The following is a 19,312-nucleotide window of genomic DNA, read 5'->3' on the forward strand; positions in this document are numbered from 1 at the left end:
ATTGCAGAAACCAAACGTAAAATGAATCAATCTTTCATCCATGCTAAAATGGACGCTATAGATAAAAACCAGATGACAAAGTTTGATATCATATGGAAACCCTGGATTAAATATTATATGTCAGATAATATTGACAATCGAGTTTTATTGTTATGGTGATTAAGATTTTTTATAGAATTACAACATTAGCTGATATATAAAACCTCCTCCGGAGAATTATTCCCTCCCCTTCCCCTCCTATATACCTTTTATGTTCTTCCCTTACTATATAATACTTACTATAAACATACTTTAGAAGTTATGGTCAAAACTTTAAAATCATATATTTTCTTTTAGACATATTTATATTTTCTTGGGATTAAAATGTTTAAAACTCAGCTATAAGAATGTTTTCAAATTCTAAAATATATAAGGCCATTTATTGTCATTCCCACGAGAATATCTTGAAATTCTTCTTTGCTTTGTATCATCCGTACTTCAATATGTCTACTTTTTATTTCTGGTATCACATAATTTGTCTTATATTCTGTACATGTAATTTATTTTAACATAAAATAAAAAATTTTGAACGAGAAAAGGTGGTTGCCAAGTAGGCCTTAAGAGTTAAGCCAACATCTAAAGGATACGGTTTCACTTCAAAGAAAGATGGTAAATTTACTTCCTAGTTAAAGTGGAATGAGGAAGACAGATAAGGGATAAGGGATAAACTGGTCTGACTACTCTGTCCGGATATAACATTAGGTGAGGCTCCTTGTGTACAAAAAGCCTGCAGCCCTGATACCCTTTCACAGAGGTTATGGCAACTAAAAACACAGACTTCAGGGTTAGATTCCCAGAGTGTAGCCATTTCTTTTCGTTAGAAAGGGTGCTTTGGTAGAGCGTGCTTTTCTGGGAGGACTTAACGTCATTCAAGCCATTTGGAATTGCTTCAATAAAGGCTTAAGGGTCCATTTAACCCCTATAAGTTTGGACAAGGCTGAAACTTGAATTTTTAACATATTTAAACCAAGGCTCTTGTTTATCCACAATTTCCAGACTATTTTCTCCATAAGATCTACAAAATTTTTCCCAGATTCTCTGGTAAGTCTTATTTGTGGAGACATTTCCTGCTTGAAGAAAAGTAGCCACTACTTCTCCTGAGCATCACTGACATAGTAGCCTCCGTTTCTCTACTTCCACACCATCAAATGTAGTCTTTTGGGGGGTGGATGGAAAACTAGCCTTGAGAGAGCACATCTGGTGTCACCTGCAGAGCCAGTGGTGAATCTATGCTCAACTGCAGGAGAGATGGAAACCAGGGCCTCCTCGCCCAAAACTGTATTGCGATTGTAGCAGCGACACTTTTGACAAGGTGTCCGCTATGTACAAATTTTGTTTTTCCTCAGAACAGTAAAGGGGTTCTGAGGGTTGATTGTGCAGGTTGAACTTTGGCACCAGTTTGGCTGGGCTGTGTTAGGGTTATGCCTGGTCATGTGTACAGTTAGGTGCACATGACAGGCTCAGAACCAGGCCTGGTTGGGCGCTTTGAGTATCAGCATTCCCCGAAGCCAATCCGTGAGTGCGTTCAGCCCCGCTGAGGAGTCTGGGGAAGGGTATTCAAGAGGCTGAAGTCACATGTTCAGGGTTCGTTTGTGAGGCCAGAGCTACCTGGTCCTGAACCTGGGTAGCCCCACGAGGGGTCCCGGTCCTGGTCAGTTTGACTAGCCCCATTAGACCCATATGGTCTGGGGTAAGGATCCATCTGTTCCCGAGTTTCAGAACCGGCTGGTCCAAGGCGCAGTAACTGAGGGAGGATTCAAGGCATCTGGGTGTGCTCTCAACTTGAAGTCGTGTAAGCGACCGGGGAGGACTCTTCGGAGGAGGGCCAACAAGCTGGCATCCCAAGAAGTGCCTGGTTGCTGGGTTGTCAAGGACACTAACGAATCCACGCTTTTCCAGTACTGCCAAGGAGATAGAGAACGTTCCAGGTACTGAGAGAAAGGTTCCTGTTCACTTTCGGTTGAAAATTTATTCAAGGTCAGAGACTTTACAAGTTCCAGATTGAGGTGCTGACTGCCATAATCTCTGGCTAGAGATTTGTTTGGCTTTGAAGTGCCCAGCTGCGAGTGGCTACTCTCTGGGTTGTATTAGAGACTTTCTAATGATTAGCAGTTCAAGGTGCCTGAGTTTCTTCACCCTATCCCTCTGTTCTCATACGAGACTGTGTTTGTTGGATGTTACACCTGCAAATAAAAACCTTTCTAAAGGACTTTTATGGTGTCAGCATCCAAAGTTGTTAGGTACTTACCCTGGGAACCCCTAGACCTGGAAGAACAAGCCAAGCGGAGGTAACCGGTAAGCCCAAAAGTCAAGGCCGCCCCATCGAGGGTTATGGCCGCTACACGATTATAGGTATGGGATCTGCTTGAGTCTGGCTAAGAATCTGAATATCAGAGGCATTGGGAGATAGATGTACCCCAACTGGAAAAGCCTCACTTCATAGTTAATGAATGAAGATTGAACACCCGAGGGCAGAGGAACCACTCATTGCTTAATGAGAAGAATCCCAATAAAATACATTTATGTTTTTGATTGTAACATGACAAAATGTGGAAAATTTCAAGTGATATGAATAATTTTTCAATGCACTGTAGCAATAATAGCCAAATATTTTTTTAAAAGCTAGGTCAAAATCCATTACAGATTTTGTGAAGGATATAAACAAGGGAAGTTCCTGCAAGAAATCAGAGAAGAAAGGTTACAGAGAACACATCACAATAAGAATGCAAGAAAAACATAGTGAACTCAACTGGATAAAAGCCATCACCTAAAACTGTAATGTCTCAAGAACTTAAAAATAGTGATGGACGAACTTCCGACGGGATGTTTCGTGAACGCGGCCGATAGTTCGCGAACCGTAACGTTCGCGGCGGGCCCCATTGACTTCAATGGGAGGCGAACTTTGCAAACCTACAGGTCAAATTTGCAGCCACAAAATAATTACTAGCTATGCAAACATAGTCTCACCACATGGCCAATGACATAACACATGTATGAGGTGAATCTGGGATCGACAACTACAAGCATTCTTATTTTATATGGGAAATTGTTGTGACAATTCAGGACTGTGGAGCGCATGAAGGCAATGGAGGAGAGGGAAGGTCAGGGACCAGGGTAGGCAAAGAAGAGGGTGCAGGAGATGATCACCAGCAGCGTGACATACAGCAATGACACCTGCACCGTGATAGAGTCATCTGACACCAGCACCGTGATAGAGAGCACTGACATCAGCAGCGTGACATAAAGCACTGACACCAGCACCGTGATATACAGCACTGACAGCAGCACCGTGATAGAGAGCACTGACATCAGCAGCGTGACATACAGCAATGACACCTGCACCGTGATAGAGAGCACTGACATCAGCAGCGTGACATAAAGCACTAACACCAGCACCGTGATATACAGCACCGACAGCAGCAGCGTGATAGAGAGCACTGACATCAGCAGCGTGACATACAGCAATGACACCTGCACCGTGATAGAGTCATCTGACAACAGCACCGTGATAGAGAGCACTGACATCAGCAGCGTGACATAAAGCACTAACACCAGCACCGTGATATACAGCACTGACAGCAGCACCGTGGTAGAGATTACTGACATCAGCACCGTGATATACAGCACTGACACCTGCACCGTAAGCAGCCCAAGGAGGAAGTCAGCCTAGCACAGGGATGGTGGGAGCCCCTCATAATGAGCATAGCACAGGGATGGTGGGAGCCCCTCATAATGAGCATAGCACAGGGATGGTGGGAGCCCCTCATAATGAGCATAGCACAGGGATGGTGGGAGCCCCTCATAATAAGCAGCCCCAGGAGGAAGTCAGCACAGCACAGGGATGGTGGGAGCCCCTCATAATGAGCATAGCACAGGGATGGTGGGAGCACCTCAAAATATGCACAGCAGAGGTACAGCCCCAGGAGGAAGTCAGCACAGCACAGGGATGGTGGGAGCCCCTCATAATATGCACAGCAGAGGTACAGCCCCAGGAGGATGTCAGCACAGCACAGGGATGGCGGGAGCCCCTCATAATAAGCAGCCCCAGTAGAAATATGACACCGCTCAACCTCTTCAAAGAGGAGGGTACGGGCATATAGTACGGTGTGCTTTTTTTGGACAAGGAAGTGAGCCAAATGAAGAAAGAAGGTCTCTGTGCTCGATTCAAAAAATTGTTTATAGACATATACATGGTCTACTGGTCACATGTGTTGAATTCCTCCGAGATCCATGCCTCATTCATTTTTAGAAATGTGAGGTAGTTAACACTGTCATGAGCTAGGCGAGTACGCTTATCCGTCACGATCCTCCCTGCTGCGCTGAACGTCCTTTGTGACAGGACACCGGACAAGGGGCAAGCCAACAGTTCGATTGCAAATTGGGCAAGCTCTGGCCAGAGGTCAAGCCTGCCCACCCAGTAGTCCAGGGGTTCATCACTCCTCAGAGCATCCACATCGGCCATTAACCCGATGTAGTCGGACACCTGACGGTCTAGGCGTTCCCTGATGCTGTATCCGGATGACACCTGTCGATGGGTCGGCTGAAAGAATGACCTCATATCCGAAGTCACCAACACATCTTCAAACCGGCCTCTTCTTGCAGGCGCTGTTGGATTGGTACCCACAACTCCTCCTCTCGGAGTGGGAATTGCTCCTCTGCCAGCGCACGCAAAAGCAGAATGCAGCATTTCTCGAAACAAGGCCTGGAAGTGCTGCATTCTGACAGCCCTCTGTGACGGCGGTAACATTTCCGCCAATTTTGTGTTTGTACCGGGGGGTCTAAGTACGTTGCCACCCAGTACTGGTCCTTGACCCTTATGCTTTTTATACGGGGGTCCCTATTAAAACACTGGAGCATGAAGGTCCCCATTTGCACTAAACTGGAAGCGGTGTGGTGGCCTGGCTCCTGCTCATCATCCAGGATAATGTTCTCCTCTCCCCATCCACGCACAACAACAGGGATCCCAGAAAGGTTTAAAGCATGCTCTTCTTGCTCCTCCTCATCCGCCCCGGCACCATCCTCCTCTGACTCCTCTTCAGACTCCTGTTGTTCACTTGTCTCAGATAGAGTAGCCCCCCCTGGGAATTCATCCAGCATTGCGACTTCCTCATCTTCCTGCTCCTGCTCCTCTACAGCTTGATCAATGACACGACGCAATGCACGCTCCATAAAGAAGGCATAAGGTACCATGTCACTGATGGCGCCATGGCTGCGACTGACCAGTTTGGTGATCTCCTAAAATGGCCGCAGAAGTCTGCATGCATCGCGCATGAGCAGCCACTGGCACGGTGAAAAAAAAACAGCTCCCCAGAACCTGTTCTGCCGCAGAGTTCATACAGGTAGACGTTAACTGCACGTTTCTGCTGGAGCAGCCTATCAAGCATATAGAAGGTTGAGTTCCATCGCGTCGGGCAATCGCAAATAAGACGTCTGACCGGCAGATTGTGTCGCCGCTGAATGTCAGCAAGGCGAGCTATGGCAGTGTAAGATCTTCTGAAATAGGCCGAGATTTTCCTTGCCTGCCGCAAGATATCCTGGACCCCAGGGTATTTGACAACGAATCGCTGCACGACCAAGTTTAAGACGTGTGCCATGCATGGCACGTGCGTCATTTTGCCCTGTTTCAATGCGCTAAGCAGATTGGCACCGTTGTCACACACCACTTTACTAACTGTCAAATTGAGCGGTGTTAGCCACTGATCTGTCTGTGAACGCAAAGCTGAAAGGAGTGCCGGGCCAGTGTGGCTCTTGGCTTCCAGGCACAACAGACGCAGCACGGCATGGCAACGTCTCACCTGGCATGTCGAATAGGTTCTGGGGAGCTTGGGCGGCGCAGCGAAAGAGACGCTAGCAGCGGAAAAGGAGGAGTCAGTCGAGGAGGAGAGGGAGGAGGATGGAGGAGGAGGAGGAGAAGAAGAGCCAGGCCTGCATGCAATCCGTGGCGGTAAAACCAAATCTACACGGGTGCCACGGGTTACATGCTTGACGGCCGTCAGAAGGTTCACCCAGTGGGCAGTAAAAGTGATATACCTTCCCTGCCCGTGTTTGCTAGACCACGTGTCTGTGGTCAGATGTATCTTGGCACCGACACTGTGTGCCAGAGATACATTCACTTGCCGCTGAACATGGCCATATAGCTCTGGGATGCCCTTCTGTGAGAAATACTTCCTTCCTGGGACCTTCCATTGTGGTGTTCCAATGGCCACAAATTTGCGAAAGGCCTCCGAGTCCACCAGTTTATATGGCAGTAGTTGGCGGGCTATGAGTTCTGACAAGCCGTTGGGCAAGAGGGTTATCCAGCATCATCATTTTTTTATGCTCAAACATTAGGCCCATGGAAGCCTGCCTTTTTGCAGAAAAATGTGAGCTTGGCGTGATGGAAGGTGGAGTGGAGGACAATTGTGAGGAGAGAGGAGAAGGAGAAGTAGAAGACGAGGCTGGACGGTGAGAGCCTGCAGTGTGGCTTTGTGTGTTCCGTTTCTCCCACTGGGCTCGGTGATGGCTGCTCATGTGCCTTCTTAAGGCGGTCGTCCCTAGGTGAGTGTTGGGCTTACCGCGACTAATGCGTTGACTGCAAAGATTGCAGATGGCAATGCTATTGTCAGCAGCGGACACGTTAAAAAAAGCCCACTTTGTGCCGGTGTCCTGGGAGCGCCAGATGTGACCGTACATGGTCGATGACTCGCTCCTGATACATTTGCAGTCTGCTTTGTCCCTCCTGTGCAATGTAAGTTATTCCTGCTTCTCCTCCCTATCTGCTGGTCCATATCTCCCTCTGAACTCCCCTCCTCTTCCTCTCTTGTGGGCACCCATGTGACATCACTAGACACGTCATCATCAACGTCACCTTCCCCACCGCTATAAATAGAGATCTCGGAGTAGGCAGCAACAGCGGGGACCAACCTCCTCCTTGGGCTGATCTGGGTACTGTCGTCAGACTACTGAGTGGCGGTTGTTGCTACTTCCTCTTCCTGATCCAATACCAAGAGTGGCTGCGCATCAGAAATGTCTAGCAGAGGGTGAAGAAGAGGGTGCAGATCGAGAGGATGAGGAGGGTGCAGAAGAGTAAGGCAGAGTGAGCCACTCAACCAAGTCTGGTGCGTCCTTCAAAGTAATTGAACGCACCTTCTGCAACTTCCCACTTTGGCTCAAGCCTGTTGCTCCTGCCCTACCCCTACCACCCCTGCGGAAGGGCCTGCCTCTTCCTATGCCTGTCATTTAAATGACCCTGTGACAAAACTCTCAGTCCCTATACTGATAAAGGACTGCTGCAGTATAGGGCAGCAGTCAGCAGTAGTGCACCTCAACCCTATATATTGTGGACCTATACCAGTCCTTAAGAAATAGCAGACTGTACCTCACTCAACCCTATGTACTGTAGTACCCTATACCTTACCAGTCCTTATAAGGACCTTTGTGGAACAAGTAGGTTGTGAATGATTAGCAGACTGTACCTCAGTCCCTATACTGATAAAGCACTACTGCAGCAGAAGGGCAGCAGTCAGCAGTAGTGCACCTTAACCCTATGTATTGTAGACCTATACCAGTCCTTAAGGAATAGCAGACTGTACCTCACGCAACCCTATGTACTGTAGTACCCTATACCTTACCAGTCCTTATAAGGACCTTTGTGGAACAAGTAGGTTATGAATGATTAGCAGACTGTACCTCAGTCCCTATACTGATAAAGGACTACTGCAGCAGAAGGGCAGCAGTCAGCAGTAGTGCACCTCAACCCTATGTATTGTGGACCTATACCAGTCCTTAAGGAATAGCAGACTGTACCTCACTCAACCCTATGTACTGTAGTACCCTATACCTTACTAGTCCTTATAAGGACCTTTGTGGAACAAGTAGGTTGTGAATGATTAGCAGAATGTACCTCAGTCCCTATAGTGATAAAGGACTACTGCAGCAGAAGGGCAGCAGTCAAATATAATATTCTTTCTATATTTGGAAGAAAGAATATTACCATACCAGTCCTGAAAAGAACCTTTGTGGACCTAATAGTAACAGCTACTGATTAAACTGACTGTCCCATACTGCCTCACACACAGCTTCCTGCCTGTCCCTATTTAAACTGACAAAACAGAGGCTGCTGGAACAATAACTTGAATAGCACTTTTGTGGACCTAATAGTAATAGCTAATGATTAAACTGACTGTCCCTGCAGCACACAGCATCCTGTCCCTCTCTCTACACTGACAAAAGACAGGCTGCTGCAAAAATCAGTAGCACAGCAGTGCCTCAAACCTATATCCTGAACTACACCTAACGCCTATACCAGTCCTGAAAATAACTTTTGTGGACCAAATAGCTAGCGATTTGGGTCACTGCAGTCTCTCCCTGCTCCACACAGCAACTTCTCCCTATAGTGACAGAAGAAAGAATGTAAAATGGCCGCCGGACCGGGTCTATTTATAAGTTAGGGGGAATTTCCAAGTGTCCATGTGCTGTAATGTCTCAATTGGCTGTCCTGTACCCCATGATGGATGTGTCATTATAGGTCAAAGTTCTTTTACACAGTAAACACGGAAGTCCGCCGGGCAAACAGCGGCAATAGTCCGCCGATCGGTCGGACGGCGAACAGCCGAAATTCGCCGCGAAACGACCGCCGGGCGAACTGTTCGGCCATCCCTAACTATATATATAGACCACTGAATCTGTACTATTCACATGTTCAATCTCAAGGTTATACAGTGAGTCCAGTGCTGAATAACTTTGTGTTATGTTGTAGTGTGTGGCCTGTTTTTTATTTTCTGTTTTCTTTGTATTTGTTGTTACAAAACATAATAAACAGCATTTTTCCAAAAAATGTTATAACGTCTACAAAATATGGTTAATACTGGAATTTTTACTTATTTATTTTTTATACTAGTAATGGTGGTGATCAGTGACTTATAGTGGAATTGTGATCGTGTGGCAGGCAAACTGACACTGAAACTTTGCGAGAACTGACTAACAGACACTGACATGACCAGTGACATTAATACAGTGATCAGCAATAATACTATGTGCTGTCACTGTATTAAAGGCACTGGCTGGGAAGGGGTTAACACTTATGGGCACTGATGGGCATCACTGACAAGGAGGCACTGGCAGGCATTGCTGATGTGCACTGATTGGCATCATATGTTGGCACTGATTAGAATCATATGTAGGTACTGATTGGCAACCCTGGTGGCCATGTGTGGCATACCTGGTGGTCACAAATGGTGGGCATCCCTGGTGACCCTGATGGCATCCCTGGTGGTCCTGGTTGGGCATTCCTCGGGGGGCTGCACTGATAATAAATCAGTGCAGCCCCCCACGTCAGGACAACCACTGATCGGTTCTCCTCTACTTGCGTCTCTCAGACGCAAGTGAGGAAAAGCCAATACACAGATTTTCCTGTTTACACCGTGATCAGCTGTGATTGGACACAGCTGATCATTTGGTAGAGAGCCTCCATCTGAGGCTCTTTACCGAGATCGGAAATGCGGTGTGTCAGACTGACACATCACACCACTGATTGCTATGTGCCCCCCGCAGGCGCGCACCGGCTTCTTATCCTGATCATGCCATAGGACATCCGGTCGGGATAAAACAATCGCTTTGCGCATGTCATATTGCTATATGGTGGGCGGGAAGTGGTTAAAACATAAAAAAATTGGTAGGCAAGTAGTTAAAAAAGGTCTGAGAGAGAGCAGAAACCGGCAGGGTCATTAGGTATTTATTAAACATTTATTTACATGAAGATTTAAAAAAAAATATGCACAGCTAAATTTATAAGGCAGCTTTATACAACTGTATTGATTTTCTTACCAATATAACAATACTGTATAGTAAGTATCTAGGCTATACAATGGCCCTGTCATAAGTTTTATCTTCATAGGACGAGAACTAAGGATTCATATTAGGGAGCATTTTTGCAATATTTTTAAAGGGGAGTGATCGGAATCCACTGTCTAAAAACTTAAGGAATTCCATAATTGCAGCCTAAAAGTTACAATGTTTTGGAGAACAGAGACAGTCAGACAGGACTAGCATGAAAATATTATATATGAAAATGTTATATATATATATATATATATATATATATATATATATATATTTATATTTATATCGAAAACGTAATCCAAGTGAATTTTTTTATTTTTTTGAGCTACAAACAATCCCTAAACAGTCACAATGGCAGTATATAGATTTCTGGCATATATATTTTTCCCTTTTTGATTTTTACATAGAATATTTTCTAGTTGTTCATGATTACAGTGCCTTGAAATTTTCCATCCACACCTGTGCAATTCTCTGCTCCTCTATGAATCTTGTACCAACAATGTTTATCAAACAGAGCTGCAGATAAGAACACTGCATATAATGTCCTCTTCCTCCAGACATTAACCCTTCAACCACTGTGCATTTTTAAAAACAAACTTGTTTTTTTCTCCATCCATACTGTTTGTGTATAAATAAATAATAAAAAAGGGAAATGTAACTTTCACTCATTTAGAAAATTTCTTCTGGTCTACTTCCTCCCTTTAACACAAAAATGTTTATTTTTTATTTTTTACTATGTCTAAATACCTTCTTATTTCCTTCTTTTGCTTTTTGTCATTTATTTCATAGTGTATTAATCCGGAGGATTTATCCTTGTCATTCTATCCGCTCTAGCTATGTATACTTTTTTATATCTCTGATACACTTCAGATTTTTTTTCCTCAAGTGATTGTATGATCTGTGTACACGACAACACATGGACACACTTCAAGCTTATTTACAGTATATAGAAAATGAGAATTCTACACATGAAGAACACATGAAGGCTTGCATCTCATCCAAACACACAATATGTATGCAATATCCAGCCCTTGGGGCTTTATTCATTCCACTAATATGAGATACTATTCTGCCCCAACACCAAAAATGGGGCATAATTCCTGCCACTGACATCAACAATGGGGCACCATTTCTTCCACTGACACCAACAATGGGGTGAAATTCCTCCCATAATACAAAATATTGGGCACTGTTTACTCTTACTGATGCCAGAAAAAAATGTTCTATTCCTGCTGGCCATAGTCCGCCCGTCCCCCCCTAAATTCTGAAGGCCAGTAAACTAGCCCTTTGTTTACAAAGTTTGGGGACCCCTGCACTACAAGATCATAAAAAATATATTGTGGAATTTACTGAATCTTGAAAACCTTCTAGATTTACTTTTCAAAGATTAACTGGACAAGCTGAAGATAGAAACCCATTAGTTGTCACGCACGGCTCATCCACTTTTACTTCCCCGACTCAATGTATCACTCACAGGGGGGAGCTAATAATTAATTACACTTTGCACAGATACATTTACGAGGCAAAAAATAAGCTATTTACACAACTTCACTGATTTTATTACTGGTATCAATTATCTAGGCCAGCATTTTTCAACCAAGATGCCTTCTAGACACTTCAGGGGTGCCTTGGCAAGATGCCTAAAAATTGCCCAAAAATTGTCAGCAAGCCAAAGGGTGGATGAAGACTGCCTTTTTTGTTACACGAGGCCACATTGTTTTAATGTGCAGCGTTACAAATTTGGAGATTGTGTTGGCCAGCTGCTATTTCCAACAACTGATGATGGCATTGGTTAATCAGAAGGATGCCAGGAGTCTGAGGACATCCTAGTTTGCCCCCATACCATCCCCTCTCTGTCAACACTGGGGTCACCTTAGTTGACTGAGGGAGAGAAACTGGGGCAGAAGAGAAAAGCTGGAATGCTAGTCAGTACCAGTGTGCAAAGGTACATTGTAGTTTTAAGAATAAATCATCTCTAATGTTGGGTGTCCTACGTGTGTGGATGCTGCTGCTATATGTAAAGCTATTAAGTTTTGATATTTTAGAATGGGGTGCCTCCAGATTGTGCAAAATTGTAAAGGGTGTCTTGACAGAAAAAAGATTGAGAAACACAGATCTAGTATATGCAATAGCCCTATCAAAAGATTTATATTCGTAGAACCTAGCGAGAACTAAGGATTCCTCTTAGGAAACATTTTTACAACATTTTAAAGGCATACTCTGTCTAAACACATTAAGGAATTCCAAAACCTTAGCCCCAATGTTTTTGAGAATAGAGACAGCCGGACAGGACTGGGGTAAAAATTACATAAATATATATGGAGAGCTGCTCCAGGTCCTGTCTGCTCCAGTAAATTCCTCTCAGTGTACCTACCTATTACTCCATGAATGTGACCTGTTTGCCCTCAGCAGTGTCTTGGGGGTCTCCTCTGTGCTGATCCTGTAATCAGGCTTTACCAGACATATATATAGAGGAGTTGGGCAGGGCAATTTTTACAGGAATCAGACCATTTACGAGAATTGAAAAGGAATGAACGCTGCTTTCACTTTCATTATAACTCACTATATCATTTTATCAATGTGTATTGCACGGGTCACATTCCATTACATTTACTGAAGTGACTATAAAATATTTCATGATTTATTTGTAAAAGTGTGCTTATCAATTGGAAAGGCTGAATAAGAATTCCGTGCTCCTCAAACCAGCAAAAACGTGAATATTTGGTGTAATTCTCAGTATCTGTTCTTATTCTGTATGTATGGACTCTGCACAGTACTACTTCTCTTGTCCTGTATGTCGGATGTAATTCTCAGTATCTGTTCTTATTCTGTATGTATGGACTCTGCACAGTACTACTTCTCTTGTCCTGTATGTCGGGTGTAATTCTCGGTATCTGTTCTTATTCTGTATGTATGGACTCTGCACAGTACTATTTTTCTTGTCCTTTATGTCGGATGTAATTCTCAGTATCTGTTCTTATTCTGTATGTATGGACTCTGCACAGTACTACTTCTCTTGTCCTGTATATCGGATGTAATTCTCAGTATCTGTTCTTATTCTGTATGTATGGACTCTGCACAGTACCACTTCTCTTGTCCTCTATGTCGGATGTAATTCTCAGTATCTGTTCTTATTCTGTATGTTTGTACTCTGCACAGTACTACTTCTCTTGTCCTGTATGTCGGGTGTAATTCTCGGTATCTGTTCTTATTCTGTATGTATGGACTCTGCACAGTACCACTTCTCTTGTCCTGTATGTCGGGTGTAATTCTCGGTATCTGTTCTTATTCTGTATGTATGGACTCTGCACAGTACCACTTCTCTTGTCCTGTATGTTGGATGTAATTCTCAGTATCTGTTCTTATTCTGTATGTTTGTACTCTGCACAGTACTACTTCTCTTGTCCTGTATGTCGGGTGTAATTCTCGGTATCTGTTCTTATTCTGTATGTATGGACTCTGCACAGTACCACTTCTCTTGTCCTGTATGTCGGGTGTAATTCTCGGTATCTGTTCTTATTCTGTATGCATGGACTCTGCACAGTACCACTTCTCTTGTCCTGTATGTTGGATGTAATTCTCAGTATCTGTTCTTATTCTGTATGTATGGACTCTGCACAGTACCACTTCTCTTGTCCTTTATGTCGGATGTAATTCTCAGTATCTGTTCTTATTCTGTATGTATGGACAGTACCACTTCTTTTGTCCTGTGTGCCAGGTGGAATTCTCAGTACTAGAGTTGGGCCAAACACCCCCCGGTTCGGTTCGCATCAGAACTCTCGAACATTGTTAAACGTCAGACCCGAATCGCTATTGAAGTCTATGGAATTTGGAAAATCAAAAGTCCCCATTTTGAGGGGCCATAAAAAGTGTATGGGGCCCTGGTACAGCCCTGGGGGACATGTATTTTTTGAAAAAAAATTTTTTTTAAAAGATAGTTTTTAAAGGAACATGATTTTAATTATGCTTAAAATGTAACAATAAGGCATTGGGGGGGGGGGGGCAAAGAGCAGGGAGGAGCTGGAATATGCTGGGGGGTGGGGGCTGGAGAGTGCTGGGAGCCAGAAAATGCTGGGGACCAGAGACTGTTGGGGGTGGGGGCTGGAGGGTACTGGGGGCCAGAGAGGGCTGGGGGTGGAGAGTGCTGGGGGCCAGAGATTGCTGGGGGGTGGGGGGCGGAAAGTGACGGGGGGTGGGGGCCAGAGAGTGGTGGGGGCCAGAGAGTGCTGGGGGGTTGGGGCCAGAGAGTGCTGGGGGGGTGGGGGGCGGAAGGTGCTGGGGGGGCCAGAGAGTGCTGGGGGCCAGAGACTGCTGGGGAGTGGGGGCCAGAGAGTGCTGGGGTTGGAGAGTGCTGGGGGGTGGAGGTCAGAGAGTTCTGGGGGTGGAGGGTGGAGAGTGCTGGGGGAGCTTAAGAGGGGAGGCAGAAAGAATTGGCGTGCAGGGGGTGCTGGCAAAATGGGGGCAGAGCCATGGGGGACAAGGATGGGCTTAAGACCAGGAGGGTTGGAGCCAGGGAGCAAAAAGGAGGGCCTGAAGAGCAGGAGGGGTGGAGCAAGGGAGCACAAGGAGGGGCGGAGCCAGGGAGCAAAAGGAGGGGCAGAGCCAGTGAGCACACGGAGGGGCTGGAGAAAAGGAGGAGCGGAGCCAGGGATTACACGGAGGGGCGGAGCCAGGGAGTGCACAGAGAGGCGGAGCCAGGGAGCACAAGGAGGGGCCGGAGAGTACGGGGGATGCAGAAAAAGTTAGATAGGAGGAACGGTGGGGAGACTGAACATAGTGGAATTGATTTTTCCATATTACTCCATGCAGCCACTGAATGATCTCTTCTCCTCCTCTCCTCCCTGCAGACATTCAGCGGCTGCAAGAGGAATATGGAAAAATCAATTCCACTATGTGCAGTCTCCCCACCGCTCCTCCTATTCAGGCACACAGGGAGGCTGCACGGGCACCCACCTTCTCCCTGGTCAGCCAGGCAGCAGAAGAGTTCCTCCCTCTTCACACTCATGGGGCAGCTCAGCTGGATGGTTTCAGCAACTCCCCCCCCCCCCCGACTGCAGAACCAAACAGAAGGTAGGTGCGGAGGAGAGGTCTGGTGAGCGGCACAGGCTAAAGAAGAGTGCGGGTCCAACATGAACATGCCGCCCGCATGCCTTGGAGCCAGATCTGTCCTCCAGCCGCTGCGCCACCTAGAGGCCTCTACTGTCCCGCTCCCCGCACTTGCTGCCACCAGACCGGGATGAGACCTTGATAACATCAGTGATTGAACACAGAGAGCTGCCTCTGAGTTCAGGTACCTTGTAATTGCGGGTTAGAGGTATTTCCTTGATCCAGAGGACAATCACCGGATAGGCCACTCTCACTGACTTAGCAGCTGGTGAGATGCTCAAACTAAGTCTCTGCCATAGACTTGTCAATTCAACAAAATCGTTGTGCAATCCTCTGCCACAGGAAAGCACAACCAGCAACTTGTTGAGAAATTAAAGAGTTGTCACACAGTACCAGTTTCCTTCAGCCGATCCGGCGATACTGTGTGGTAGGTGGCCCGGGATACGTCCTCCAACTGAGTCTCCAGGCTCTTCCAGAGATACCAGCCTTGTTGCTCGGTCCTCTCCTAAAAAAGTTCTCCCCTGGATCCTCCAGTCACTTGGCTTCTCCCCGCAGGCAAGACAGCACAGGACCACCCCTGGATCGGTAGGCCCCAAGACTTTTGGGCCCACCCTTTCAGTTACAAGGCCTCGGGCCAGTCGGCTCCGAGACATAGAGACAGGCAGCACACACCTCAGGCCAGGAGGGCCATGAGGTCGGGATAACGAACCCCGGAAAGAGAGAGCCCTCAAAATGGTGTCAGTACCTTAAGTACCCTTATCCAGAATGCACAGCGGGTGAACCACTCCCACTGGGCTATTTCTGAGTAAAAGGGGGACCCAATGCATTCAGCCTGTTGCATTTCCCACACTTACTGGTGGTGAAAGTGACACCCATGGCCAAGTGGAAACTAGCACAACCCAGCTGAACTGGTACAGAAACCAGAACTTTGACAAAATTAGCCTGAGCCAAACTGCAGCTTCAGGCAAGGGATAAAGTGGTCTGAAGGTTAAGCACTATTCTGTCCGGATATAACATTAGGTGAGGCTCCTCGGGTACAAAAACCCTGCAGCTCTGACACCCTTTTTGCAGAGGTTATGGCAACTAGAAAAACAGACTTCAGGGTTAGATTCCCAGAGTGTAGCCATTTCTATTGGATAGAAAGGGTGCTTTGATAGAGCTTGCTTTTCTGGGAGGACTTAACTTCATTCAAGCCATTTGGAATCGCTTCAATAAAGGGTTAAGGGCCCATCTAACCCCTGTAAGTGTGGACAAGGCTGAATCTTGAATTTTTAACATATTTAAACCAAGGCCCTTGTCTATCTAGAGTTGTAAGAATTGCAGAACCTGACCAGGTTCCAGTGATAAGATTTGCAGACTATTTTCTCCATAAGATCTACACAATTTTTCCTAGATTCTCTGGTAAGTCTTATTTGTGGAGACATTTCCTGCAACCACTTCCACACCATCAAATGTAGTCTTTTGGGGGGTGGATGGAAAACTAGCCTTGAGAGAGCACATCTGGTGTCACCTGCAGAGCCAGTGGTGACTCTATGCTCAACTGCAGGAGAGATGGAAACCAGGGCCTCCTTGGCTAAAACTGTATTGCGATTATAGATACTGGGACCTGCTTGAGTCTGGCTAAGAATCTGAATATCAGAGGTATTGGGAGATAGATGTACCCCAACTGGAATTTCCACTGGCAGTTAAGAAGTCTACCTTTTCCACTGTTGGGTATGGTGTTCTCACTAGGAAACTGTCGTGTTTCATATTCTAGGAAGCTATTACTAGATTCACCTGGGGAAAGCCTCACTTCATAGTTAATGAATGAAGATTGAACACCCAAGGACGGAGGAACCACTCATTGCTTAAAGCGGGAGTTCCGCCGTTTTTTTTTTTTAAAAGCCAGCAGCTACAAATACTGCAGCTGCTGACTTTTAAAATAAGGACACTTACCCGCCCAGCACGCCCGCGATGTCGGCACCCGAAGCCGATCTCGCGATCGTCTTTTGGGTGCTGCCGCCGCCATCTTGGCTATGGGAATCAGGAAGTGGAGCCTCCCGGTTCCCTACTGCGCATGCGCGAGTCACGCTGCGCAATAAGGATGGTCCCCGCATGCTTGGCCAATCACAGCGCCAGCAGCGAGGAGAGCCATGATTGACCACAGGCAGGATGCCTGTGGCCAATCATAGCTCAGGCTGTGTAGTACACGCCCCACACTATATAAGGCCGCCAGCGCGGCGGCCTTGTGTAGTGTGTTGGCGTCTGTAGGAGTTAGTGGGTGTTCTGTGTACCTTCCGCACAGTATACACAGTTCGTTATCGGCCGATTTTGCGTTCTTGCTCTTCTGTAGTGCAGTATACACCATTATATACACCTATATAGCTAGCTATCTTGCTCTTTTTAAATAGAGCTTGCAGTCAGTTGTAGGATATTGTGCGTGCTGTCTGCGTGCCCTGACCGCAGAATACACCATTATATCCACCTATATAGCTAGCTAGCTTGCTCTTTTTAAATAGAGCTTGCAGTCAGTTGTAGGAGATTGTGTGTGCTGTCTGCGTGCCCTGACCGCAGAATACACCATTATATCCACCTATATAGCTAGCTATCTTGCTCTTTTTAAATAGAGCTTGCAGTCAGTTGTAGGAGATTGTGCGTGCTGTCTGCGTGCCCTGACCGCAGAATACACCGTTATATCCACCTATATAGCTAGCTATCTTGCTCTTTTTAAATAGAGCTTGCAGTCAGTTGTAGGAGATTGTGCGTGCTGTCTGCGTGCCCTGACCGCAGAATACACCGTTATATCCACCTATATAGCTAGCTAGCTTGTTCTTTTTAAATAGAGCTTGCAGTCAGTTGTAGGAGATTGTGCATGCTGTCTGCGTGTCCTGACCGCAGAATACACCGTTATATCCACCTACATAGCTCTTCTCTAATTGAGCCGTCTGCCATCTGCAGGAGTGGGTGTTGTGTGTGCCTCCAGCACAATATACACTACCCATTTGCTGGTTTTCCCATCTCCCTTCAGGCCATTACCATGTCTGGAAGGCCAGCAAGGAGAGGCAGACAGGCGTGAGCCGATAAAAGATGGCAAGCAGACTCTGTGTCTAGAGACAACAGTGCTGGTCGTGGACACGGTGCATCGTCATCATCAGCACGTGGCCATGGGACACGCTTGTCCTTCTTTTCGACAGCTGGACATGTTGAGCCGCAACATGCCGAAGACTTGGTAGAGTGGATGACCAAGCCCTCTTCATCCTCCTCATCCTCTCTCACCCAGGCTCAGGGTACTAGCAAAGCAGCTGCCAACGCATTGTCTTCCCTCCTCTCAATGTCATCATCAGTGACTCCTTCCCTAGACCCACCACGTCCTTCTGAGGAGTCCTCTGAACTCTTTGAGCACAGTGTTGGGTACATGCTCCAGGAGGATGCCCAGTGTTTTGTAGGCTCTGATGATGATACTCAGCTAGAGGAAGGCAGTAGCGTGAGTGCAGAGAGAGGGGATGCTCAAGAAGGACAGCAATCTGGCAGTCATGTTCCACAAGCTGCAGCATACTGCCAGGTTTGCTCCAGCGATGAAGAGGGAGGGGATAATGAGGGCACTGACTCCACATGGGTGCCTGGTAGGAGAGAGGAGGAGGAGGAGGCACATTTCCAACGAGGCAGGATGCCCTCCGGGGGCCAGCTTAGGGGCAGCACACCGACTGAATCATCACTCAACGTTGGCCATGCTGCAGCGGCTGCACACGCAGCAGAGGGCCGTCAATGAGTACCTGTGCGACTATGGCACCAGGACAGGGTCAGGGGAGCTCGGTTTTTTTCTCACCACGCCAGTGGGGCATGATCAGGGATGCATGCACTGTCCTGTCACCGTTTGAGGAGGCCACAAGGATGGTGAGCAGTGACAGTGCATGCATCAGTGACACTGTACCTCTTGTCCACCTCTTGGAGCATACGCTGCGTGGAATAATGGACAGGGCACTTGAGGCAGAACAGAGGCAGGAAGAGGGGGACTTCCTTGCCTCTCAAGGCCCCCTTTATCCAGACAGTGTTCCTGCTGTGCCACCCATCACACAGGAAGAGGATGAGGAGGAGGAGGATGATTATTGTGTCAGCATGGAGGTGGAGGCGGGCACTCAGCAGCAGCAGCAGCAGCAGTCTTGTAGGGATGATTTACAGTCCCAAGAAACCCGTGGACTTGTACGTGGCTGGGAGGAGGTAGCTGCGGATCATGTTGTCCTTAGTGACCCAGAGGACTCCGGACCGAATGCCTCAGCTAACCTACGCTGCATGGCCTCCCTGATCCTGCAAAGCCTGCGGAAGGATCCTCGTATTTTTCGGATCAAGGAGAGGGACCATTACTGGCTGG

At 46.8% G+C, this 19,312-nt stretch overlaps 1 protein-coding gene across 2 annotated transcripts in view; it reads right to left on the reverse strand.

The window, feature by feature from the left end:
• LOC143923474 (interferon-induced very large GTPase 1-like) overlaps positions 1-19,312 on the reverse strand; it is a 48,979-nt gene that overhangs the window by 23,647 nt on the left and 6,020 nt on the right. Inside the window, exon 1 of one of the 2 annotated variants that reach the window (XM_077447159.1) lies at positions 12,233-12,368. The exons of the other annotated variant lie outside the window; for it this stretch is intronic. The gene's annotated coding sequence lies outside the window, so the exon portion shown is untranslated. Of the gene's footprint in view, positions 1-12,232; positions 12,369-19,312 lie in introns of those variants that run through there. 2 annotated transcript variants of the gene reach the window in all.

The sequence above is a fragment of the Lithobates pipiens genome, unplaced genomic scaffold, assembly GCF_037356315.1.
Source record: "Lithobates pipiens isolate NorthernLeopardFrog02 unplaced genomic scaffold, aLitPip1_a1.2 Scaffold_22, whole genome shotgun sequence".
In the NCBI taxonomy this organism is placed as follows: Eukaryota; Metazoa; Chordata; class Amphibia; order Anura; family Ranidae; genus Lithobates; species Lithobates pipiens.